This window comes from Pseudopipra pipra, chromosome 4, assembly GCF_036250125.1.
Source record: "Pseudopipra pipra isolate bDixPip1 chromosome 4, bDixPip1.hap1, whole genome shotgun sequence".
Lineage (NCBI taxonomy): Eukaryota > Metazoa > Chordata > Aves > Passeriformes > Pipridae > Pseudopipra > Pseudopipra pipra.
In genome coordinates this window covers 73,308,239-73,320,935 of record NC_087552.1, presented here as the reverse complement: position 1 = coordinate 73,320,935, position 12,697 = coordinate 73,308,239, and the positions used below count along the sequence as shown (strand labels likewise).

Here is a 12,697-nt window from a genome sequence, read left to right as displayed (position 1 = left end):
GGAAGCAGAGTTTGGAGGACAGCCCTGCTCGGGCTCCCATCAGAAATGGGAGCTGGAAGTCACTTCTCAGGAGGGTGTGAAGCAGAGCCGGCAGCTCCTCGCTCGGAAGGGCACACACAGGCTGCCCCAGGACGGCTCAACTCGCGGCTCAGAGATGAAATAACACTGGAGGAACTTTTCCCCTTTGGCCCTGGGGATTTGTAATTACTTTTTTCCCCTTTTTCCCGGCACGCAGCTCCAACGTCACGACCCGCTGAGCTCACTCTTCCTCCTGAAAGTGTGGTGGGAAAGGATGTGCCGCTGCCTCCTCCTGCCCCCAGTCCTGCTCGTGCTCACGGGGTGAAAGGAGAAAGGCAGCAGCCCCTGGTTCCCTGTAAGGACTGATGGTAATGGGATCCCATGATAAAAAAATTTAATATCACACATGTTATTAATTTTGGGTGCCTTTTAGCCCAAGCAGAGCAATGAGAGCACAGACATCACCATAGGGGTGGGCAGCCTCAGACCACACCTTTGCAGCTCCCTTGTCCCTATTGCTTAATTTGGTGGGAATAATCTTCCACCTTCATTTGTGGCTGCTTTTCCTGGTTTGCAGTTTTCCTCAATTAAGAGGATCCTTGGGGAAAGCAAGCTGGAAACTCCATGAGAAACACTCAGCCTAGGCAGCTGAAGGGTCAGAGCAGAGAAACTGGTGTAAAACGCTCCACGGAATTCGAAAATTCCCGGGTGATGACACAGAGCTGGGGGAAGCAACAGGGACTCCCAAAATATCACATCTGGAAGAAAAAAAATCCCACTTTGATCAAGTCTTGAAGGCTGAACCAAAGCCAATCGCTTTCCATGGAGCCAAAGAGTAACTTGCCCTCTCCACTCTTTCATATCGAGAAGCAGATGGACGACACAACTTCCTGAAACCCTTTTCCCCCTCTGTTTTCTAAGCTCCTTTAATGGGGAAAAAATAATAAGTGCAAAAAATAATAAGTGCAACACTCAGGACTCAATAATCCTACAAAATCCTGCTGGAGACAGGCACCCTGTGCTGGCGATGGGATCACAGCAGCCGTCCCATAAAGGCGGTCGGAGGAGCCAGGCACAAATTTGGAAGCAGGAAGGCATAATGCTCTCGTTTACACTAAATAAGGTTGCTAGGTTATGGATTTTTGGGAGGGGGGGCATAATCTGAAAGGGGATCCAGATGGCTGTAAAGCCTTGTGGTGGAAAAGCAGCATGAGGCCAGAGAGGGAAGAATTCCTCTTTATGCTGCTGCCGTCTGCTCCCAGATCCTGGATTTCAGTCCTCAGGAATGCTCTCCACGGATCCTTTTAATTGCCCCATTTATATTTGTGGTAAAAACTAAGGAGAAGAAGGAGCTGGATGCGGAAGAGTGACAAAACTGGTGACTGGATACCGGGAAAAAGTCACTAAAAAAATCCCACAGAGCAGCCATTCCCCAAAACCCATGCTGATCCAGCCACTTTGTATTTCATAATGCTGAGAGCCTGAAAAAGCCTTTGGGAAAACCTAAACCACCCCAAAACTCAGCCTGCTGGGAATTCACACTAATGCCACGTCACTGCCATTGGCAATTTTTCCTAATACTTCCAAAAAATGAGCTGCAGAGTCAGCCTATCCTTCCCTGGTTTTAATCCAAGTACTGGGATTTAGGGCAACGTTTTTTTTTATCATTCCTTCCGCACTGCTAACAGAGACTGGGAAGGTTTTGCAATGCTTTATAGAGTCCAGCAAAAAAACCTCCTGGGAGTCACAGATAAAGGACACAAACTGCTTCACTTCTGTGGGATTGCCACAAGAAAGGTGGGTGCAAGGATGGCCAACCCCTCAAAATTTAGCTGGAAATGGAAAGTGGAACTTTTACACTGCCAGACCTGCATAGCCAAGTGAAGTGCTTGGAGAGAAACACTAACAAACCCAATGTGTATCTCTTCCTCTGTCAGTCTCAGCACTGAGTGTGATGCCATGGGATATTGTCCTTCTTCCCTGTTCTCCCAAAATTGTGGCCAGACCTTAGTGGGATGTATAAAGTCAAGGGACCTCAATGAAGTACTGGCACAGGGTGCCCAGAGAAGCTGTGGCTGCCCCTGTATCCCTGGAAGTGTCCAAGGCCAGGTTGGACGGGTCCCTTGGCAGGGGGTGGGACTGGGTGGTCTTTAAGGTCCCTTCCAACCCAAACCATTCCATGATTCTAAAATCCAGGCACACCTACACCCTGGGGAGTCTAACCAGGAGGTGATGGGACAGCCAGGTGTGAATTTTCAGCACCACCTACTCCCACCCTTCTTTTGCCCAAGGATGCTGCTTCTTACAGGAGTCCTCATAAACTGAGCCCTCAATAAGCAAAACACCAATTTACAGCTGTGCTGCTGATGTTTAAAAATGAAAAGGGCAAACAAAACAACTTTTGAGAAAGTTACTCAAAATTTACCTTTTTCTTGCAACCAACTGAACGAAACCTGCTAAATATTTTCAAAACAACTTCAAAGCTACAAAGCTAAAAACTACCAGTGGGAATTTCAGGCGTGTAAGAGTTTAGTGTCAGATCTCTACAAATTCCCAGGCACTGAATCGCCTCCTAGAAGGGAAAATATATGAGTGGCACTAAGGAGGGGTCTTAGCAACGAGCAGGCTGGCGGCTTCAAGTGGCTTTTTAAAGGTCAAGAGAGAACATGATGTCTGGGAGCCCTCACGTTCGGTTTTTTACTGTGATTTAATGATATTTCATGCCAGCCTGGTTATTAAATCGCTGCCTTGCACCAACCAGACACACATCTTTTAAACCCAGTCTTAAAGACTTTACCTTTCTAAAATATCATTATACCTCTTTCCTACCCTTGCCCATCTTCGTCAAGGGGAAAAGCCATGTTGAGATGAAACACAAGGAAAGGTCCCACCACCAAGGGGATTTTCAGGAAGCACTGCCAAGCAGCATCATTGAAATTCAGCGGGAGAAGCCAGTTTTCCTCTGCTCTGTGGGGGCTGCCATGTTAAATCACATTTGGATTCACAGTACAAGGCTGCTAAAATACCACCACGGCAGCTATTGGCACATTTCAATGAAAGCGCCGTGGCCTCATTAGTAGAGTGGAAATTATGAGCTTGTCTTTGTATATATTTAAAAGCTCGCCTCTGAAACTATACTGGGCCAGGGCCAGGAATTCCTGGCTTGGAGCTCCCACCACTCGGCAGCCTGGGATCACTTTGCTCACACAGGTCAAGCGACGGCGCAGCCACCGTCCCGGGACAGACGGCGTTGAAAAAACACCCTGCGGGGAAAGGCACAGAGCAACAGGGTTTGAACCAAACCCTCCCTCCTTTCCAGCTGGTTTAGGGATCACTCCTAATGAAAGTACAGGTTGTAATTAAGAGGATGCAAGAATGTGGGTGTGGGGAGTTTCATCCCGCTCCCGTCGCTCCCAAAAGCCGGGGTGAGAACATCCCGTCGGCCCAGAAGCGCCGTTCCCCTCTGGGGATGGACCACAAAAACCTGAATCCTTTGAAATGAGGGGCAACCTCATGAAAGAACATCGTTTTGGGGATCTGATCCTCTCGAGATGTGATTTTGCAAGTCTCTACCAAGGAAAGCTTCGGGCTCAGCTCCCAACTTACCCGCACGGGCGCCGCAACGCAGCCAAGCCACGCAAACCCAACGTATCTGCCGAACGGCTACCGCGGTTCGGTGCCAGGGATGCTGGAAGAAAAGAGAAAAACACCCTAATATTGCACAAAAATCCAGAGGGAGCGAGGGAGAGGATGAAGACATTGGGGTTTAAGCGTTTTGATTTGCAGAGGCTCCTAGAAATTGGTTCAGCTCCTGGTAACAGCACCGAGATCCCCCTCCTGAAACGCGGCGATGATGTTACGTGGCATAGAAAGAAAACGGGGGGAGGCTCGGCTAATCCTCACAATTTTATAAGCATCTGAGACACTAATCCGTTGATCTCATTGAAAGGGATTAGAATTACTCCCTTGCCAGGAAATTTAAGAAGTTTTCTACCAGATGTAAACAAAAGGAGGGAGCAGCCCGCAGAGACGGCTGCCACACAGCGAGGCCTCATGGAGAAATCGGGGCTGGTTTTGGGGTGGAAGAGGGGAATTTCCAGCACAGCTTCACTGAGGGTTGTCTGGAGTGATGTGGGCAACCAAGGCAAGCCTGGTCAGCCCATCCAGAGTAGCCTAAGGGAAGGATCCCATCCTGACAAACAACTTGCAAGGGCATCATGACCCATCTTTGAGGTCCAATCTTATGGGAATGATGCTCCAGCTTAAAAAAAAATCCACCTCAAACTCCTGACTTGTTCTGCACTGGCTTAGGAAAATATTATTTTAATAATAAGAAAAAAAGAGGGAAAATTTCTGAGCAGCAAATTGGGTATTTCACACAAAACCTAAGTTGTGCCCAGCCTGGTAGCAGCATCCATCTGCACGGCTTTGCAGAAAGGACTCAGGTTGATAAGGTGGGAAAATATAACACAGCATCCTCATGGAAATAGTCTGGGATCTGCTGCTACCCTCAAAATGAATAATTCATAATACTGAAGAATAAATTAATTGATTTAGAAGATGAAGTAGACAACATGCAACCTGGGTTTTGAGACCAAGCACGGTTTGCTCCTAAGTTGGATGTTCTGGTTTAGAACGTCAATAGCAGAGATAAATCAAACCTAAAGGAGGCAGAAAGGATTCAGGGGATCCTGGTGAGGAAAAGCCACTCTTGTTACAAAACAGATGTTTTCTAAGAAAGAAACTAAACTTTTGTTAGTGCTTCCTTCTTTCCTCTTTTAAATTCCATCCAAAAAAGAAACTTAAAGAGATTCAAGTTCCAACCTCAGTGTAAACCAGGACTCATCACCTTGTCTTAAAAACACTCCTTTTGGAGGTGCCTCACGGGACAGCAGCAGAATCCCTCTTCTCCAGCCCATTTTTATGGAGTACCATATCATTTTTAGTCCTTAGGCACAGACAATACCCGCTTGGCTTTGGGAGAACACTCACCATCCCCGTGAAGCCCAATTCCTAACTCCCTGCAACATTCCTGCTCACAGCTTTAGCATCCAAGGCTGGAACAAACGACCTGATGCCAGGCTTGTCTCCAGCTCCATCCCCCTCACCTGGCTGCAACTCATTCCACCCCTTTCCCATCACCTCCCTGACTCGTTGCTCCTGCTGCATCAATAGCAGCTGCATGGGGAAGATGCTGCAGGAGATGGGAGGAAGAGGAGGACACAAAGAGGAAGCCCCAAGAGCCGTCAGAAGCACATGACAACTCAGCACCCCCAGGCAAAGCAGCAGACGAGGAAATGATCCATTTTTCCTGCTTTTACTGCCAAAGTGCCGCCCCCAAACAATGCTCAGCACAATGGTGAGGGTGTTTTGGTGTGAACGCCAAGCGAGACCGGGGTGAAGGGCTCAGCTGACAGACATCCAACCATGAGAGCTTCCAGCAGACGGGCTCCAGCTCATCCCGATTTATTCAGCCACTAAACCACCCAGCGTCGCACAGTCCCATCCCACTTTGGATGGCCACCACTGTCACAGCCTCCAAAAACATCGCCTTTTATCTCACACGCCAAGAGAGAAAGATGTCGGGTCTTAATCCGGCACTTCTCAGCTGAAAAGCGAAAGAAAAACCCCAAGCCGGCAGCTGTGTTTAGAACTGAGCCAGGAAATCGCCCCGGGGGAAGCCCAGCCTGGCGACGGGTTTTTATAGGGAACAATAGGAAAACGAGAGTCGTTAAAGCGCCGCGGAAATATTTGCCTGCTCGAGACAAAGCTCTGCGTGCAGAGAAGTTTAATTTGATCCTTACGATACGCCAGCGATTTAATTCCGAGAGCCCGGTCGGAGGGAGGCAGGACGGTCGGGCGGATTTGTTGGGGTTGGAAGTTGTCAGGTGGGACACTCCGTTCCCTCCCACCCAATTCGGATGGGGCATTCGGCTTCTCCCACTTTCTTACCTGCCAGGCTGCTCTTCCTGGATTCAAACGGACCGACTGGAGAGCTGAAACCCCCTGCTCCCAGTGCTGGGAAGCTGCACGGCCACGGAGCTCTTGTATTTTCCCTGAAATACTCCTATGAGCCAAGAAGCTGGGAAAACCACTGTTATTCCACAGGCAGAGAGAGCGACAGTGGCACGGCTGGAACGGGGAGGGCAGCTGCCTCCTGCTCAGCACTTTCGGTTTCTCTCTCCAAACACTCTCCTGGCGCCGTTTCCTCTTAAGGCGCTTTGCAAGTGAAAAGCTGCATTAGAGGCGAGATTAATCCTCCGAGGGGATAATAAAATCACAGAATCATGGAATCGTTTAGGTTGGAAAAGCCCTCTAAGGCCATGGAGTCCAACTGCTAACCCAGCACTGCTACGGCCACCACTAAACCACGTCCCTACCAGGTGTCACGTCCACATGGGTTTTAAACCCCTCCAGGGATGGTGACTTCAACACTGGCCTGGACAGCCTATGCCAGGGCTGGACAGCCCTTTCCACGAAGCAGTGGCGTCAAAGGCTTTACCAAAGTCCAGGTAGACACACCCACAGCCTCGCCCTCATCCACCAAGCAGGTCACCTCGTCATAGAAGATCAGGTTGGTCAGGCAGGACCTGCCTGTGCCAAACCCAGGCTGGCTGTGCCTGATCCCCTGGTTGTCCTGTACGTGATGGCTCAGGGTCATCTGCTCCTGTCACCGGACTGACAGCCCTGTAGTTCCCCAAATCCTCCTTAGAGCCCTTCCTGTGGCAGTGTCACACCTACTCACTTCCAGTCAGCTGGGACCTGCCCAGTTAGCCAGGGCTGCTGGTAAATAATGGAAAGTCTGTCCCCATCCATTGCAGCAATCCAGTTGTATGAGTCAATCCCACATGTCTCTGTGACAGCAACTGTGTCACAGCTTTCCTGATGCCCAGTGGCTTCCAGCTCCTCCTGTTGGTGCCTACGCTGTGGATATTGGTGCAGATGCACTTCAGCTGGGTTATCAATCCCAACACCTTTTTGGGGAAGAAGTCCTAATTCCTATGAGACCATTCTCGGTCGCTTCCATATTTTCCAATACATCGATGACATCTGTGCTGCACATGGATCTCCATCGACCCCCTCCATGGAAAAGGGCGACCAAAGGACCTGGCTAGTACACTATCCCTCCACCAGGATTATCCAGCACAAAGATCCTTTTCCCCCTCGGAGCCAGGGGTATCCCACCTGTTGCCAGCAGCCCTGGTGTCACGTAAACCCACACACAACAACAAAAAAAAAGCCAGAATAAACCTGGAGAAGTCATTCCTGCTTGCTTCTCACATTCACAGTCCCAGAGCTGGAGCAAAAAAAGCAGGATTTCCCTGCCTAGGCTTCCCACAGCCCAGCCCTTGCTCCTCCTCCTGATTCTCAGCATCTTGCCTGCTTTTTCCCCAGGCTGATCCAGCTTTAGCTCCAGCATCGGAGCAACCCGAGACCTGTCAGCCTTTGGCTGCGCTGAGGCAGCTGGTTGCAGCTAATTTGGTCCATGAGCTCCTGCTGCCCATCCATGCCTTGCCACTGGTGCTTTTTACTTCTCTTGGAGCACTGAGGCCAGGGTGGGCTCTTGTCTCCCCTTGCCATCCCTCCGGCACTGCATCCGTTTGTGAGCAGGACATGGGAGCCCTCCACGTGTGGCTGGAACCGTTTAGGTTTGGTTTTGTTCTCTGCCGGAATTCAAACCAGACAGGCAGAAAAACAGCACTTTGGATGGCTCGTGTTATTGCTCCAGCAGGGAAAGGCATCCAAAACCAAGGCAGCTCCATCCCTGGTGGGTACTGCTGTGTCCCAGCATGAAGGAACAATACGCTGCCCGTGGAGATGCCAAGGCTTTCCCATTCCTAAAGTCAGGAAGGAAATCACCACCACCTGTGGCCGTGGTGAAGCCACGTGGGTTTGGATCCTCTCCTGGAGCGCGTTTTCCATGGGATCACTGGCATTTCTCACCCAAGCCAGGGCACCTGCCAGGCTCAAGCGATGACTGGGCTCACTTGCAGATAAGCCCCATATCACATCATCACTGATGCCACTTCAGGGCCCTGTCAGCGAGTCGAGTTGGGGTGGGGACATGGGCAGGAAGGCCACTCCCAGCCTCACTCTGAGTGGTTCCAGGGTAACAGGGACCGGGGAGGTTTGGTCTGTGCCCATCGATCTTATCTTGTGTCAACAACATTCTGGAGAAATGATTGCAGGAAACAAAAACAAACAAACCCAGCTGGGCCACACCAACCACAGCTGAGACCAGGAGAGCTTCAAGGCCCAAAGAAATGCCCTCCAGGCTTCCACACCGACATTCCAAGGTGGCTGGACCACCAGAAGGATCTGCAATTCCTGCCATGGCCCAAGGGATGGAGTTGCTTGGGTTTACTGTGCAGCAGGAGTCTGATCCAGTGGGAGAGGACCTTGTCTCAGCCATGTCATCCCAAGGCAGAAGGTTCCAGGTGGTGATGGTGGGAGTGGAGGAGATGAACACCAGCTGTGCCTCTCTCCACCCCTTCCACAACCATGTGGTGTTTTATGGCTATGAGTGAATCACTCAACACATCTTCTGCCACGCAGCCAAAGTGAAAGTGACAACAGGTCGTTGAGAGGGGTGACCCAAGGGGAAACACCTGGGGAGATGGTCCATAAGCACAAAAGCCCTCTTAGCAAAGCCAGATGTCCTATCATCCCACACATCATTTAGTCCAGGTAAGCAGCTGGAAGTCAGTCCTTCTGAATCTCCAGGCTTGGTTCAGTTTCAGTCTGGAGCAGCTCTGCCACTTTCTCGCTGTGGAATCCTTCTCCTTCTCCTCCTCCCCATCACTGCCTGGTCCCCAGGACATGGCCAGGAACACCCGCTGGCCAACAACAGTGGCAGCAACCAGCAGTCATCCTCTTATTTCCATTTGGCACAGTTTGAAGGTCTGTCAGATCTCAGAACATCCAGAGCAGGCTGAACCCAAGGTGTCCTTCATGGCTGGTCCATCACAGGTGTCTCCAGTGACACCTGGAGCTGAGTGGATCTGAGCCTGGGCTGCAGAAGCGAGAGGTCCCAGCACAGCCGACCCACATGCACATCTTGTCCCCCCAAATCTGAAACAGCCTTTGACCAACCAGCAACGCCAGTGACCCAACCAGCAGACCTGGAGTGTCCAACTCAGCTGGAGAGGAGAAGGAATCCACCCTTGGGACGCAGCAGCCATGGTGTAAACTTTTACCAGGGAACAAAAATATACAAGCCTGAGCTGAGCAGGTGGTGAAGCAGAGCTCTGGGAGGTGGTGGAGGGGTTTCCTTCAGCAGCAAGACTGGCAGATGAGGAAGATCACCACCACACCCACCTCCAGCAGCTCCACCACCCACTCAGGACCAGGATGTCATCTGTGGGCATCAGCCCCGTGATTTGGTAACGGGATCACATCATCCCTCCTGCCCACTTCCGGCACGCAGCGCTGGGAGCATTATTTTCCCTTTTTTAATATGTTTTAAATACCTCAATTAGTGCATTTTGGGCTCCTTCCACATTGCCCCCAAGCAGTTCTTCTGTCAGGGGCTCTATCCTTCCACTGCCAGTTCTTAGCAGGACACAGGGTTGTTATTTTTCCGGGCCAGAGGCCAAATTAGTATTTAATTTTTGCTCCAGATGGCACAGCACTTCAGATGCATCAGCTGGAGCATCGAACCTGTATGAATAAAGTAATAGAGCAAACAACCTGATTTACTCAGGGGCTGTTTGACGCGCTCAAAGTGCTTTGTGTACACCTGTCATAAAAAATAAAAAAGCATTCAAACAAATTCAGGTGATGGTTTTGCTATCACACCCAACACCTGAGGGAAATGAAACTGCAACAGGAACCTAAAAAATAATGATAATGACATTAAAACTTGTACTTTGATTTCTATCAAGTCAAGGATAAAAAAATTAAAGGCTGATTTCGGCCATCAGGGTTGAGCCTGGACCTGGGTTTTGTTCACCTTCCCCTGTGCTCACCACCCCCAAAGCCCCAGTCATGCAAACTGGGGTCAAAGTTCTCCAGGAAAAGGGCTGGTGATCTCAGATTTTAGCGTGGTGCTGAGAGCTTATGGCTCTGCTCACCCAGGGAGGACACCAGAGGACAACCACGAGATGTTCCACTTACACTTCTGGTGAATTCACCCCGTTCTAGGAAGCTGCCGCATCCCTCCGGCACAGCCTGCAGCTGGGATATGTTCCCTGCAAACTAAATCACCCAAAATAACTCAGAACAAAAAAAAAAAAAAAAAAAAAAAAAAGACGTTGAGTAGTCGGTTTATCTGCCTGGGCGCACTAAACGCCGCGTAAAACCAGCTGAGCCCGCAAACGCCGGGAAACAAAGGGATGGGAGGGGGGGTTGTGCTCGGCTTTGCTCCGTTCAGAGCATCCTTGGGCTGTGAGAGCCCGTCCTGGCGGCACCCGAGACAAAGGAAAGCCGGGAGCTGTAGGCAGGAGTCAGCTGGGGAAAACCGGGACGAGGAGGCACCCGCATCGCCCTCCCCGGCAGCTGCGGAGCCGGGCTCGCGTGTTGCCGAACACGTTATCCATGGCAGGAAACTGGAGATCAAAGGCGAGGAGCGTGCCAGAGCAAGATGTCATCCAAACCTCCTGCCAAAGGTGTGCACGGGAAGGGGGGGGGAACAACCCCCGGACACACACGCTGGCACATCCCACGGAGCCGGCGCCGCTCGGGGGGCGGCCAGACCCATGTGTGTGCTCTCCGCCGCGCACCCCGGCTAAGACAAAGACAGGCTGAACTAAACAAATATCACACAAAACCGCAGGAGGTGCATTTTTACCCGTCGGTTTTCAGTCCCCAGCGACCCACGCACGTCCCCTGCCAAAGCGGCGGGTGCTGGGAGGGCACGGACGTGCCGGCACGGCAGGAACAGCAGCCCCCGTGTAACTCCAAAAAAGCAGCTTTTCCCATTTCTGGGTGTTAGTTTTTTGGGTTTTTTGTTTGTTTGTTTGTTTTTGGTGGGTTTTTTTTTAAAGCTGAAGAAACCCGCAGCGTCCTGTCTCGGCCCCGGGAAAGCAAAGGGACGTGTCTGATTCCCAGCCAGCTGCTACCAGGAGCAGAGGTGACCTGGGGACTCCGAGCAGAGCGTGGGGTGGGACCCCCGGGAGCTCCCCCTCATCCAGGGGGTCCAGGCAGGATGGGTGGGGACACGTCCCTTTGCTTTGTGCCCCTCCAGCCCCTCCTGGGGGATGTGGTCCCAGGCCACGGCCCAGTCCCTGCTGTTCCCCACTCCAGGCTGTTCCCCCTGCCCCACAAAGGGGACCTTATGGCACCCCTATAGTGCTATCAGGCACCCCAAAGGCACAGCCCAGACACCCCCTGAGGGTCTCCCTTTAGGGGTCTGCAGGGACATGGGGGCTGCTCCATTGCCCCATGGAGGTCCCTGTCTCATGGGTCAGAGAGGGAGGGCAGCCTGACCCCCTGATGAGGAGGGGGTGCCTCTGCCCCACGGGGGGAATGGAGGAGGAGCCCTGTCCCACAGAACAAGGCACAGAGAGGGGTCTCATCCCATAGAGGGGATGGAGAAGGGACCTTTCCCCACAGAACAAGGCACTGGGACACATCGCAGCCTCACAGAACAAGGCACGGGGAGAGGGGTCCTGCCCGAAGAGAGGATGGAGGAGGGACCCTTCCCCACAGAACAGGGCACAGGGAGAGGTCCCAGCCCCACAGAACAAGCACAGGGAGGGGGCCCACCCCATAGAGAAGGGACCTTTCCTCTCAGAACAAGGCTCAGGGAGGGGTCCTGGCCCCACAGGGGGTTTGGAGGAGGAGCCCGTCCCACAGAACAAGGCAAAGAGAGACGGACCTGCCCAAAGAGGGGACGGAGAAGGTGCCCTTCCCCACAGAACGAGGCACAGGGAGAGATCCCGGACCCACAGGGGCGTCGGAGAAGGGACCCAACCCCACAGAACAAGGCACTGGAGCGGTCCCAGCCCCACGGAGGGACTGAAGAAGGGTCCCTTCCCCACAGAACAGGGCACAGGGAGAGGTCCCACCCCACAGGGGGGATGGAGAAGGGACTCTGCTCCACAGACGGGTGCACAGGAAGAGGGTCCTGCCCAAAGAGGGGATAAAGGAGGTGCCCTTCCCCACCAGAACAAGGCACAGGGAGGGGTCCCAGCCCACAGGGGGGGATGAAGGGGGGTCCCTTCCCCACCAGAACAAGGCACAGGGAGGGGTCTCACCCCATAGAGGGGTCCCGCGGGGGGGTCCCCGCCCCCCTCAGCGGCGCTCGGGGGGGTCCCGGTCCTCCGGCCCCCCAGGGGGCTCCCTCCCCCCACACTCACCCGCCGCCGCGCTGTCCCGCCGGGGCTCGCGCCGCCCGCACCGCCCGGCCCGGGCAGGACCCGGATGGAGCCGCCCCGCCCCGCCCGGCGCCGGGCACGGCTTCTCCGCGACTGCTGCGCATGCGCGAAATGGGGGGGGTGTAACGGCACGGGGAGGGGCGGGGCCAAGAGCGGGGGCGGGGCTAAAGGAGGGGAGAAGGGAGGGGGACACCGAGGACAAGGGGGACGGGGGGAGGTGACACAGGAGGGGGTGACACGGGGGGACAGCGGGACGGGATGGGACAGGGAGAGGTGACGAGGGAGGGGGGTGACGGGAAGGGGGTGATGGGGTGACAGGGGGACTGCGTGGAACGGGGGAGGTGACAGGGGAGGGGGGTGGC

At 53.1% G+C, this 12,697-nt stretch overlaps 1 protein-coding gene across 7 annotated transcripts in view; it reads right to left on the bottom strand.

Annotated features, from left to right (window-relative positions):
* The window catches only part of RNF24 (ring finger protein 24), a 30,212-nt gene extending 17,810 nt beyond the window's left edge, over positions 1-12,402 (bottom strand). Inside the window, exons 1-3 of one of the 7 annotated variants that reach the window (XM_064653565.1) lie at positions 12,318-12,372; positions 10,135-10,215; positions 3,625-3,706 (exon numbers count right to left, since the gene is read on the bottom strand). The gene's annotated coding sequence lies outside the window, so the exon portion shown is untranslated. Of the gene's footprint in view, positions 1-3,624; positions 3,707-5,970; positions 6,042-9,488; positions 9,679-10,134; positions 12,210-12,317 lie in introns of those variants that run through there. The other 6 variants (XM_064653568.1, XM_064653566.1, XM_064653569.1 and 3 more) reach the window with 6 other exon arrangements.
* Between the last annotated feature and the right edge of the window lie 295 nt (positions 12,403-12,697).